Source organism: Schistocerca piceifrons, chromosome 1 (assembly GCF_021461385.2).
Source record: "Schistocerca piceifrons isolate TAMUIC-IGC-003096 chromosome 1, iqSchPice1.1, whole genome shotgun sequence".
Classification (NCBI taxonomy): Eukaryota; Metazoa; Arthropoda; class Insecta; order Orthoptera; family Acrididae; genus Schistocerca; species Schistocerca piceifrons.
In genome coordinates this window covers 524,984,651-524,998,212 of record NC_060138.1, presented here as the reverse complement: position 1 = coordinate 524,998,212, position 13,562 = coordinate 524,984,651, and the positions used below count along the sequence as shown (strand labels likewise).

At 39.8% G+C, this 13,562-nt stretch overlaps 1 protein-coding gene across 1 annotated transcript in view; it reads right to left on the bottom strand.

Moving 5' to 3' along the window:
- Positions 1 to 412: 412 nt before the first annotated feature.
- Positions 413 to 13,562, bottom strand: part of LOC124798272 (nurim homolog) — a 61,013-nt gene continuing 47,863 nt past the window's right edge. Inside the window, exon 6 of the mRNA XM_047261598.1 lies at positions 413 to 442. The gene's annotated coding sequence lies outside the window, so the exon portion shown is untranslated. The remainder of the gene's footprint in view (positions 443 to 13,562) is intronic.

The following is a 13,562-nucleotide window of genomic DNA, read 5'->3' as shown; positions in this document are numbered from 1 at the left end:
CGGGGCAATGTTAACTTTGTATTGCTTTGGCGTTTTAAGTATTACACCTCAATTTGTGAAAACATGTGGTTTTTTTTCATATGTACTGACAATTGCCAATTCTTTTCAATGACTAAAGACCATTGGGAGAATGGGTATATTTATTTGTCTCTTCACTATCTCATATAACTTAACTCTCTTCCAATAATTACTGTAAACATTCTCAAAATGAAAGTTATAATATTACATATAGATAACACAATGGTAAGCATTTCTGAAAATATGTGCTGCTATTCTTCATTGGGTAACCTTATTCAAACAGTGCTAAGAGAGTGTAATTTATGCAATAGTAAGTCACCACAAAAAGGATGCAGGCCAACTGATGTTTCTGGTTTTATATGCTTATCAGCGGAATCCATTTGTTATTTCTTTGTATAAATTAGCAGCCAGGTTTACACAAAACCTGTAACAGGGAGGAATACACTTAGGTGTTTAACAAGTAATATCCAATATATATGTCAACAATGGTTATCATAAATATTTTGTTTGGCATTGTCAGAAATTTCCTGCATGACATTCCATCAATATGACTTTCATGATAAAAATTTAACCAATCAAACAATGGAAAATCTGGGATGGAATTGAAACCAGTGTGAAATGGATAGATTATCACAGAAAAGCAGCTTTAAGTAGCATACAGACGTATTGAAAAAAAGTACTGTTTGATATTATTTAGCTGCCAGACTAAAACCTTCACCAGCTGTAGAGAAAACAGACACAAATGGCCACACTCAACTCTGGGCATGAGTATCCAATTGTGACTGTGCGTGAAGTGAAGTGAACAGTAATCTTTGCTGAGGTGGGTACATAAGAGGGACGGCTAGCAGAGTATGGTTGCAAGGATGTGGTGGGGACAGGATAGTGGACTGTTACGTGCCCCATCAGGAGGCTGTGCTTGGGGTGGGGAGGAGGGGGACAAAGAGGAGAGAAGTAGAGAAGGGGGTAAGCATAGTAGGTGCATTGGATGGAGAGAAGGTGTATGTAGGGCTGAAGTGGCGGCAGGGAAGGGGCTATAGAAGGTTGAGACCAGGGTGTTACAGGAATGGAAGATACACTGTTTAAAAGAGTTAGGGGAAACATGTATCAGTGTCCAGTATGTTAAATCTATTTTTATGCAGGCTGTAGCTGTGGTCCTATTGCATGGCTTGAGATTTTGCTTTCAATATAGGCAGCAAAATTGTTCACCATCTGCTAGCTGAGTTATGTACTAGTGTCAGGTGACTCCTCAGAAGGAAGTGAGAACTGATGTCCCAGTGCTTCCTAGTGAGGTACACAGATGGCAGTTATCATTTGTGAATGTTGTATTCAATCATAGCATTGAATGTGCTTATCTTAATGTTGTGCAAGTTGCAAGGGCAATCTGCTTGAACCAAAAAGGATAGACTTTCGGTTGTGGTGCTGCAGATAACAATGCCTCTCACTGTGTCATCCACTTGTTGTGGACATGCTAAATGGTGACACATCAGTACACGAGACATATGAAGACCGATATCTGGCCCTCTCTGCAGGTCGTCCTGTTTAACCACAGACTCTCCAACAACTCTCGTGGGTTCTCATTTGAAGAATGGGAGCGGATAACACAGGGTGGCCTCATCAGACTTACACAGAGCATGTCAGGCAGCGATAAACACTCACGGAGGGCATACATATTACTGAAGCTCACAAAGTCCAATTACAAGCACTCAGGATGATGGAATGAATGGTTGTTTCCACTTTTTTTCAATGTCTGTCAGACGTTTCAGTTCTTTTTATGTAAATGATTGATGTTTTGTTGTGTACTTAATCTGTGAAAGGTAAATATAAGTTGGTACGGTACCCAGTCCTCAATTATTGCTCAATGGAGTACGACAGACACCCTAATTCTTTTGAGCAGTGTATATTCCAAAGTGAGTTTCCCCCTGTACAGTTCAGAAAAGCTCGTGTTAGTGGAAAATGTCCTTGTGGCATAGACTGTGAAGTATGCTCAGCAACTGGGTGGTCCAGCTGTCCAAAGTTTGGCGGCAGCCATTCATGTGGACAGGCAGCCTGATGTTACTGATACTTGATTTATGGGAATAAGGCCATGGTCCAAGGCATAATCCTCTGCCTAACATTTTGTCTTCCATTGCTGGAGACATAATCAGAGGTTCTAATAACTCAGAAAGCTGTTACAGACTCTAACAATCTCAGCAAGCCAAACTGTTTATATGCATCCATGCATTGGTTGGTTCTTAACATCATCAGATTGCTGCTTAAGATGTTGTGCTGACATTTGCTATGGAGTTAGTAGTAGGGAGTAACTGGTAGCTGTTTCACTATGCCCTAAGGCCCACAACTCCTCTTAATTTCAGCCCTCCTTTTCTGTTGAAACTGTTTTTGAGCTTTTGAATTTCTATGGACACTATAAATCCTAGTGCAGTAAATCTTGCTAAAACCACATTGTCAGAGAAACCAGTTTGGTTGTTTCCTGCTCCTAGTTTGCGATCTGCTGCTGCTGATTTATCCACACTGCCTAGGTGACAATAGCTCTTGTGTTTCTTAAGGCAAGTGTCAATGCTTCTTTTTGTAGTTCCTGTGTACAACTGGCTGCAAGTGCATGAGGTTTAATATACTCCTGCTGTGGTAAGTGGCAGGTAGAGGTTTTATAAATGGAAGGAGACCTTTCCTTTTAATTGCTTCTATTAGAAGTTCTAGACCTATTAGAAGGACATTGTTAGATGATTGTGCTCGTCCTCCAAGCACTGTGACTCACAGATTCTTTCAACTCAGACCACTAACATTTTGATCACTCCTCCTTTCTACTTGGTATGATGATGGGGAATTTTTGTGGAGGTAGCTATCCACGTGAGCAGGTTTTTTTGTAGACTTTATGCCCTAAGTTCTGTCAGGTCTTCTAATTACCCACACACCAAAAATGAAGTTATAATTAACATTATCCAGAAAATTTAGAAGTTCAGAGAGTTCTTTTTGTCGATGAGCCCGTATACAGAAAGTATCATCCACATACTGAAGCCAACGTGAGCATTTCTTCTTCGTTGTCTGAAGGGCTGCTGCTTCAAATTTTTCATATAAAAATTAATTACAACTGTGCTGAATGGGTTCTCCATAGCCACACTACTAGTCTGCTCACTGAATTTGTCGTCCCATTGAAAGTAAGGTGAAGTGAGACAATTTTTATTTATTTATTTATTTATTGTTCCGTGGGACCAAATTAAGGAGAAGTCTCCATGGTCATGGAACGAGTCAATACATGAAATTATAACATGATATTAGAAACAGATAAAATGAAATATAAAAAAACATATTCAGGTGACAAGTCGTAAGTTTAAATGAAGAAAATCAACAATGTTACACTGGAATTTGCTTAATTTTTTAGCTCTTCCAGGAGCTCCTCGACAGAATAGAAGGAGTGAGCCATGAGGAAACTCTTCAGTTTGCACTTAAAAGTGTTTGGGCTACTAAGATTTTTGAGTTCTTGTGGTAGCTTATTGAAAATGGATGCAGCAGAATACTGCACTCCTTTCTGCACAAGAGTCAAGGAAGTGCATTCTACATGCAGATTTGATTTCTGCCTCGTATTAACTGAGTGAAAGCTGCTAACTCTTGGGAATAGGCTAATATTGCTAACAACAAACGACATTAAAAAAAATATACACTATGAGGGCAATGTCAGAATTCCCAGATTTTCGAATAGGGGTCGACAAGAGGTTCTCGAACTTACACCACATATAGCTCGAACAGCCCGTTTTTGAGCCAAAAATACCCTTTTTGAATCAGAAGAATTACCCCAAAAATAATACCATACGACATAAGCGTATGAAAATATGCGAAGTAGACTACTTTTCGTGTTGAAGTGTCACTTATTTCAGATACTGTTCTAATGGTAAATAGAGCAGCATTTAGAGCATTTAGCTTCTGAACAAGATCCTGGACATGGGCTTTCCACAACAGCTTACTATCTATCCGAACGCCTAGGAACTTGAACTGTTCTGTCTCGCTTATAATATGCCTATTCTGTCTGATCAAAATATCAGTTCTTGTTGAATTGTGAGTTAGAAACTGTAAAAACTGAGTCTTACTGTGATTTAGCATCAAATTATTTCCCACAAGCCACTAACTTATTTCATGACCTACATTATTTGTTACTGTTTCAATATTACACACAAGATCCTTCACTATCAAGCTGGTGTCATCAGCAAACAGAAATATTTTTGAATCACCTGTAATACTAGAAGGCATATCATTTATATAAATAAGAAACAGCAGTGGCCCCAACACCGACCCTTGCGGAACGCCCCACTTAACAGTGCCCCATTGGGACTGAACATCACTACCACTCACAATATTGCGGAGAATTACCCTCTGCTTTCTGTTTTTAAAGTAAGAGGCGAACCAATTGTAAGCTACTCCCCTTACTCCATAATGGTCCAACTTCTGCAGTAATATTTTGTGGTCAACACAGTCAAAAGCCTTCGTCTAATCAAAGAAAACACCTAGCATTCGCAACCTTTTATTTAATCTGTCCACCTCACAGAGAAAAGAGAATATAACATTTTCAGTTGTTAAACCATTTCTAAAACCAAACTGAACATTTGACAGCAAATTATGTGAATTTAAATGCTCCAGTAACCTTGTATATACAACCTTCTTGATAATTTTAGCAAACACCGATGGCATAGAAATAGGTCTAAAATTGTCAACATTATCAATGTCTCCCTTTTTATAAAGTGGCTTCACTACCGAGTACTTTAATCGGTCAGGAAACCGACCACTCCTAAAGGAAAAGTTACAGATATGGCTGAGAACTGGGCTAACATACATAGAACAATACTTCAGTATTCTGCTAGATACCCCGTCATATCCATGAGAGTTCTTTGTCTTTAGTGATTTAATTATTAACTCAATCTCCCTCTTGTCAGTATCATGGAGGAGCATTTCAGGTAACAATCTCGGAACACTTTTTTCTAAGAGCGCTATATGATTCCCTGTTGGGACTAGGTTTCTATTTAGTTCACCTACTATATTCAGAAAGTGATTATTAAATACTGTACATATATGCGACTTATCAGTAACACGGACATTCCCACTACGCACTGATTCTATATCCTCGACCTGTCTCTGCAGACCAGCAACTTCCTTTGCGACTGACCATATGGTTTTAATTTTATCCTGAGACTTAGTTATTCTGTCTGCATACCACATACTTTTTGCCTTCCTAATAACATTTTTAAGCACCTTACAATACTGTTTGTAATGGGCTGCTGCATTTAGATTTTGACTGTTTCTAACGTTTTGATATAATTGCCACTTTGTTCTACAAGATATTCTTATCCCTCTACTCAGCCACCCGTGCTGCCTGTTTGTGCTAGTACCCTGTTTTAAACGTTCTAACGGAAAGCAACTTTCAAAGAGCATGAGAAAAGTCTTGAGAAAAGCATTATATTTATCGTCTACTGTATCAGCGCTATAAACATCTTGCCACTCTTGTTCCTTTATAAGGTTTACAAAGGTCTCTACAGCAACTGGATCAGCTTTCCTGAAGAGCTGATGACTATATTTAACATGTGTTACAGCACAAAAATCTTTTAAAGTTAAAATTTGTGCATCATGATCTGAAAGGCCATTCACCTTTTTGCTATGCTAACAGAATGCCCTTCTAGTAATGAGGAATGAACAAAAATGTTGTCTATGGTTGTTCTACTGTTCCCTTGCACTCTCGTTGAAAAGAACACGGTTTGCATAAGATTATATGAATTAAAGAGGTCTACCAGCATCCTCTTCCTTGCACAATCACTTATACAATTAATATTGAAGTCACCACATATAACTAACTTTTTGTATTTCCTATAAAGTGAACCAAGAACCTCCTCTAGCTTTAGCAAAAATGTTGTGAAATCGGAGTCTGGGGATCTATAAATAACAACAGTTAGAAGTTTAGCTCCGTTAAATTTAACCATACCTGCACATCATTCAAACACCTTTTCAGTGCAGTACTTTGAAACATCAATTGACTCAAATGGGATGCCGTTTTTCACATACATGGCTACTCCCCCACACCGCAAAGAGCTCCTCGAATGAAGAAGAGAGAGATCTATCATATCCCTTGTGAAAATAATTTCCAACTGCGACATCATCTACATACTTTAAACCAACAAGAAAGGTGATCGAATAATTGAACAGTGCAAGGGACCTCCACGTGCTATTTGCCACCTAAGGAGTATATAAAATCCCATGCTTTTGTTGTCAAGTGTGCATAGGAACTACAAAAAGAAGCACTAACCCCCACCTCAAGGAACACATCAGAAACTGAGTGCTTCTCAGTGTAAACTCAACATCATTCAAATCTATGCCACTACTGCTGCAGCACTGGATGAGGAGATAGGGGAATTTTATGAGCAACTGGAACAAGTCCTTTGTAAGATTCCTAACAAAGAACAGGCATTAATTCAAGAAAGAGTGAAATGACTAAGGCAGATACATACTAGATTTCTGCTTGAGTAACGGCTTGACTGTCTGTAATACTAAGTTCCATCATCACCCAAGATGACTGTACATCCGGATATCATGTGGTGATAGATTTAGAAACCACACTGACTTCACCGTGGTGTGAAGACACTGGAAGACCTTGGCCTTGGACTATTCGACCTTCCCTGGAGCTGACTGTGGAAGTGATGATCTGCTGTCAATGAAAATGTGTCAACATCAGAATGACAACACAGTGCAAATCATCCTTGGATATCACAGTCCACATTACAGATAAGTTAACAGAGAAGCATCCTGAAATAAACGTATCCACACCACCCAGGATGAAGACAGGTATAAGAACATTTGCAGAGAAATATAATGGAATTGCATAAAGGACAGACCACACTTCATTCAGGGTATCTCTGATGAGATAGAACATCACAAGCACAATTAAGTATGTGATCTCTTCACGAAACTTAACAGCATCAGCAGTAAAATTAATCCTTGTATGTGGGTGGTAGACGATCAGAACAGCAACTCTATCGGAGACAAGGAAGATACTGTGATGAGGTGTTGCATTCTGGGATTAAAAACAGTACGGAAAGTCAAGCAGTTAATCAAATTACATCTGGAGATCTAAATATCCCCTGGCCTACACAATATATCTGGTGAGGCAATCAAAGAACTGGAGTAGAAAGGTGTTGATGTTCTGCATTCAATATGTACAAGAATATGGGAAAATGAGGAGTGGTCAGAAGACTGGCTGAAGTCTCTCTTCATCTTCCTACCCTACAATTATCAAACAACTGCTCTCATATCCCACACAAGCAAAATTTTTCTCTACATCTTGTACCAGTGTTTGAAGCCATACATTCGATCTGAGATATCCACAGAACAAGCAGGTTCTGTTGAAGGAAACAGAACTTTTGTACAGATTCTCACCATATGACAAATAATTGAGAAATCGTGAGAGTTCTGTGTTCCCGTCTTCATCTGATTTCTTGACTAGAGGAAAGCCATTGACTGTGTTGTCTGGAAAAAGTTGTGGTTGCTGCTTGCAGATTTTGGTGTCCACACTTGACAGCTTTGATCGGAAGTCTATACAATAATCAATTCACAGCTGTGAAGACAAGTACTGGCACAAGTGATTCATTCAGTGTATCACAACGAGTCAGGACAGGGCTGCATTCTGTCCCCCCAAACTGTACATCATCTATGCAGAACATGCCAATATTAATGCTCTTCGTGGTTGGACTAAAGGAATCTCAATTTATGGTAGAACTGTTAACAACCTCCATTTTTTGCTGACAACACTATGCTTTTGGCCAGCAGTGAAAACGAACTTGCTGAGCTACTAACACTGGTCTACCATATGTATTCGACCTCAATCTCAGCAATTCCAAACCCCTGGTTTTGCACTTCAACATACAGTGTTTTGGTAGATGATTTTGTATCTCGTATTAATGTTTCAAAATAAAAAAGTATTATGTTACCAGCACTAATATTATATAATGTAATAACCATTTGAATGCCCTACTGTCGGTTTTATTAAATTAATTACAGTGTAAAGTGTTTGTTTATTTATTTTACTCTATCAATTCAATATAGCAGTAATTTGCACAAATATTTCAGTTTTTTAATGTTAAGAAAAGTGTCCTGAAATGTCCCAGTTTATGATTCACAAATTATGGCCATTTTTAGTTAATTTTAGAGAAATGTCCTTGTTTGCTAGCAACAAATTCTGGCAACCCTAGTCTTGCATCTAGGTCTATTGCAGGGATATGAGCCCTGGAGCAAAGGGTTGGGAGCGGAGCTGGATTAGGGACAGACAAGGATACCGCATAGGTTGAACGGATGGCAGAATACCACCATGGGAGGGATGCAGAAAATCATTTCTTGGCAAGGCAAGAGGTGGTCACAGCCCTGACAGAGAACATGTTTCAGTCACTTCTATCTGGTTGGGGGGGGGGGGGGGGGGGGCAGAGAGATGGTAAGTGATTGAAGACACAAGGCATGAGAGATCTGTTTCTGGACAAGGTGGGGAAGGTAATTTTGCTCTGTGCAGGTCTCAGTGAGGCACTAGACGTGTATCTGGGGATGGAGTGTGTGCCACTACGGACATGACAACCACAAGTGGCTAGGCTGTATGAAGGGTGCTTCATGGTGGGGAATGGGTGGCAACTGTTGAAGTGGAGGCACTGTTCATGGTTGGTAGGTCTGATGTGGACAGATGTACTGATGTAGCCATCCTTGAGGAAGCTGCCTTGTTGGGTTAAGGAGGACAAGGCGGAGTGAAGAGGGGAGAAGGTTTGAGGTTCTGGGGTGATATTATCAGTTAAACTGAACCAGGTAAGAGGTTTGGGTTTCAGGTTGGTTAAGAAAGATTCCTCTAGATGGTCCCTGAATTAGGATGGCGCCATGTGGGTCCCCATTGCTGTATCACAGACTTGTTGGTAGGTATTGTCTTCCAAGGAGAAGTGATCACGGGTGAGGATATAGTTGGTCATGGTGACAAGGAAGGTGGCTGTAGATGTGAAGTCAGTTGGGTGTGGGGAAAGGTACTAGGTGAAGTGCAACAAAATACACGTGGTTCACGCAGGACCAGGACAACACACAAAGGGAGGTAGTGAGATCAAGTTTAGTCCGGGAATAATTATATCAGTACGTAAAATGTGACACATCTGGTACTGAACCTACCATGTTATTCCCTCCTTGACCCCACCCCAAGCCCCTTCTGCACCCTCCAATACCTATCTCAGCAAAGATCGCTGTTTACCTCAAACACAGTTGCAGTTGGGTGTTAGTGCCTGGAAACAACAGTGCTTGTGCTTGTGTGTGTGTGTGTGTGTGTGTGTGTGTGTGTGTGTGTGTGTGTGTGTGTGTGTGTGTGTGTGGGAGGGGGGTGGGGGGGGGGCATGCTCATATTTCGTGTACATCTGATATCTGATGAAGAACAGTCTGGTAGCTAAATAATACCTAGCAGGATTTTTTCAGTTTGTCTGTCATCCGCTCAAATTCAACCGATATTATTAAACAGGAATTTCTCCCAATATAAAGAAGTTTAAAAAAAATGACAGAATGGAATGCATGGAGCTGTAACATGGAAAAACTGCTGATAAAATACTGACATCATGTTGCTTGTTTAAAAGCTAATAAATAAAAAATCATACTATTAGTTGATAAGCTAATACACATATTTAATGAAACCAATTTATTAATTCTGAGCACATTTTCATCCAGAAAGAAAGTTCCTTGAAGGTTGTTTGATAGAAAGCAAAAAAGATGAAAATCTGAGGGTGCAAAAACAGGTTAATAAGGTGGGTGGGAATGATTTCCCAATCCAACTCTGTATAGCGTTTTCTGTCACTCTAGCAGAATGTGGGCAGACATTATTGTGGAGTAGCATCACTTCACACAGTCTTCCTGGTCGATGTTCTCGGATCATGTCTGCAAGACGTCTCGTTGAGAATAAATGTCAGTAGTGATGGTTACGCTTTGGGGAAGCAATTCATAGCACACCCCACCATTGTTGTTCCACCAGATGCGTAACATTATCTTTTGTGGAGAGCTTTATGGAGAGTTGCTGCTTCGTTTGGGCTCAACCATTCCTTTCTTTTCCTATCATTCCTTGCCACCAGTAATGATACAGGACAGGAATGGTCAGTGTTGCTCACAAGCCAACTGATTATGAGCAAGCAGAGATGCACATATGGCCACCTGCTGATTTTTGTGTCTTTGGCTTAGGGCATGTGGCACCCATACAACCGATTTTTGAACCTTTCTCATTGCGTGCAAATGTCACACAGTACTGGAATAGTCACATTTCATCACATCTGCCAGTTCTCGAGTAAACTGACATGGATCATTGGGGTTTAATGTGTTCAAACAATCTTCTTCAAACCCTGAAGGTCCCGCTGAACATGGAAAGTCACTAACGTCAAAACGATCCTCCTTAAAACGATTTTCATGCCATGCTCAGTTCAATGGCATTATCCCCATACACAGAACAAATGTTTTCAGTTTCCTCTGTTATTGTCATCCCTCTATTAAAATCAAACATAATGTATCAGAAATGTTCCAGTTTCTCCATTTGGCACTCCATTTTCTAGTGCCCACAGCCCCACGCACTATTCCAAATGACAATATGTAAATCAAATAGCAAGTCAACTACAAATAAATAATGACAATCGATAAATAAACCCGCAGCAACTGGAATACCAATGTCCAAAACAAAAATGCTACAAATTTATGCACCAACCTAATATAATGTTTTCCAGTTATATTTGCTCAAAAGTGTTTTGCTTTACTTCTGAAGAACCTCTGTCAAATCTGAAAAATGATCAGATTTAAAAATTGACATTAGTAATGTAAAAGATTACACGCTGCTTTCACTGAAAGCATGTCTGTGTGTGATTAGTACTAGATACTGTGGCACTATTAATATGACTGTCACTGTTTAAACAGTGCTTAAACAGAATTTAGCATCATCACTGTATCCTCACAAATATTGTTTGTAACAAAAGACTGAATAGTCTGGCATCTAGGAGATTATATTGGTCTCAATTGCTGGATAAGATGCATAACTTTAGATCAAGTAATTTCCGAGCTCAAAGTTTCCATTTCCTACATAGGCGGTGACAATCAATTTGCAAACTTTATCACACTTCAGTGACATGCTGTGTGCTTAACTGAAGCACATGGGAAGGTTCTTAATTTATTATTTAATTAATTATTGTCTATTTACTCACGAGATAAGGAACAGAACCTATAACATTCATATCAGTTACTGTGCCTTTCCTTCACCTAATAGTTAGGGTAATGTGTTTGGAAGATAATGGTCAAGGATACAGCTAGACAGTAGAAACAACCAATATGAGTTGCAAGGACAGCAGAATATAAGATTTTTAGATCTGCAGAGGCATTAAGTACAACAGAGTTTTAGTGAGAGTGGCTAACTGTAGTGCAAGTTTGCTGCCAGTAAAATCACAGAGTGAAATCATATTTTAGCTGCATAAAGACTTTGTGAGACTTGTACATGTTTGAAGTCATGGGTTCAGGTGCATATTCTGAGGCCATTCGCATGGAAGTGTTTGCAGAACTAGCACTCCTGGAAGAAAGGATATTGAGGAGACATGGCTTAGCCACAGCCTGGGAGTTGTTTCCAGAATGAGATTTTCACTCTGCAGAGGAGTGTGCACTGATATGAAACTTCCTGGCAGATTAAAACTGTGTTCTGGACCGAGACTCAAACTCAGGACCTTTGCCTTTTGTGGGCAAGTGCTCTACCAGCTGTGAGGATGGGGCGTGAGTCATGCTTGGGTAGCTCAAATGGTAGAGCACTTGCCTGTGAAAGGCAAAGGTCCCGAGTTTGAGTCTTGGTCCAGCACACAGTTTTAATCTGCCAAGAAGATTCATATCAGCGCACACTACGCTGCAGAGTGATAATCTCATTCTGGTCTACCTACTCACTCATCGACGAATTTGATGTGACAGTAGAAGACAGCAAAATGAAAGCTGGAATCTTAAATTTAACATTTGAAAAATCATTCACACAAGAGGAACATATCGACATGACACTGTTTGTCTGTCTTACAGACTCCCTTATGGAGGACACAGAGCATTTCCAGTGTTGAGAAAGAAGCAACTGAAAGAGTTGAAGACAAAGAGGTGACCACGTCCAGATAAAATCCCAATTCGGGTTTACAGAGAGTACTCCACGACTTGGTCCCTTACTTAGTGTGCATTTATCGTGAATCTCTCACACACTGCAAAGTTTTAAGTGACTGGAAAAAAGTGCAGATGACTCCTGTATATAAGAAGGGAAAGAATGAACCTGCAAAATTACAGACCAACATTTTTAACACTGGTTGGCTGCAGAATTCTTTAACATATTCTCAGTCTGAATATAATAAATTTCCTTGAGGCAGAAAAGCTTTAATCCACAAGTCAGCACAGATTTAAAAACCACTGCTCACGTGAAATTCAGCCTGTCCTTTTCTCACGATATCCTGTGAACTGAGGATGCAGGTTAACAGATAGATTCAATATTCCAAGGTCTCTGGAAAGCATTTGACATGGTGCCCCAGTGCAGACTGTTAACAAAGGTCCAAGCATACGAAATAGGTTCCCAGATATGTGAGTGGCTCGAAGACTTCTTAAATAATAGAACCCTTCTTAAATAATAGAAACCATTACATTGTCCTTGTAGGCGAGTGTTCATAAGAGACAAGGGTATCATCAGAAGTACCCCAGGCACATGTGATAGTACTGCTCTTGTTCTACATAAATTATCTTATGGATACATTGAGCAGCAATCTGCAACTGTTTGCCGATGGTGCTGTAATGTATGGGAAAGTATCACTATTGAGTGACTGCAGAAGGATACAGAATGACTTATATAGAATTTCTATTTGGTATGATGCAGAAAAGTGTTAGTTAAAGCAGAAGAGTAGGAAAGGTAATCCTGTAATATTTGAATACATTGTTAGTGATGTGCTGCTTCGCAAAGCCAGATCAGTTAAATATCTACGTGTAATGTTGCAAAGTGATATGAAATGGATCGAGCATGTAATGATGGCAATAGGGAAAGTGAATGGTAGACATTGGTTTATTAATACACCTCTAGAAAAATGTAGCTCACCTACAGAGGAGACTACATACAGAATATTTGTATGGCCTGTTCTTGAGTATTGTTCGAGTGTCTGTGATCCTCACCACGGCAAATTAAAGAAAGACATCAAAACAATTGAGAAGTGTGCTGCTAGACATGTTACCAGTAGATTCAGTTAACATGTGATTGTTACGGAGATGCTTGGTGAGCTGAAATGGTAATCTCTGGAGAGAAGATGACATTCTGTACCAAAGAACTACTGATGAAATTTAGAGAACAGGCATTTGCAGTTGGCTGCGGACCAATTCTATTGCTGCCAATATGCATTTTGCGTAAAGACCGCAAACAAGGTATGAGGGAATAGGGCTTGCATGGAGGCATACAGACAGTCACTTTGCCCTCATTCCATTAGGGAGTAGAATGGGAAAGGAAATGATCAGTAGTGGCATATAGTAACCCTCCACCAGAC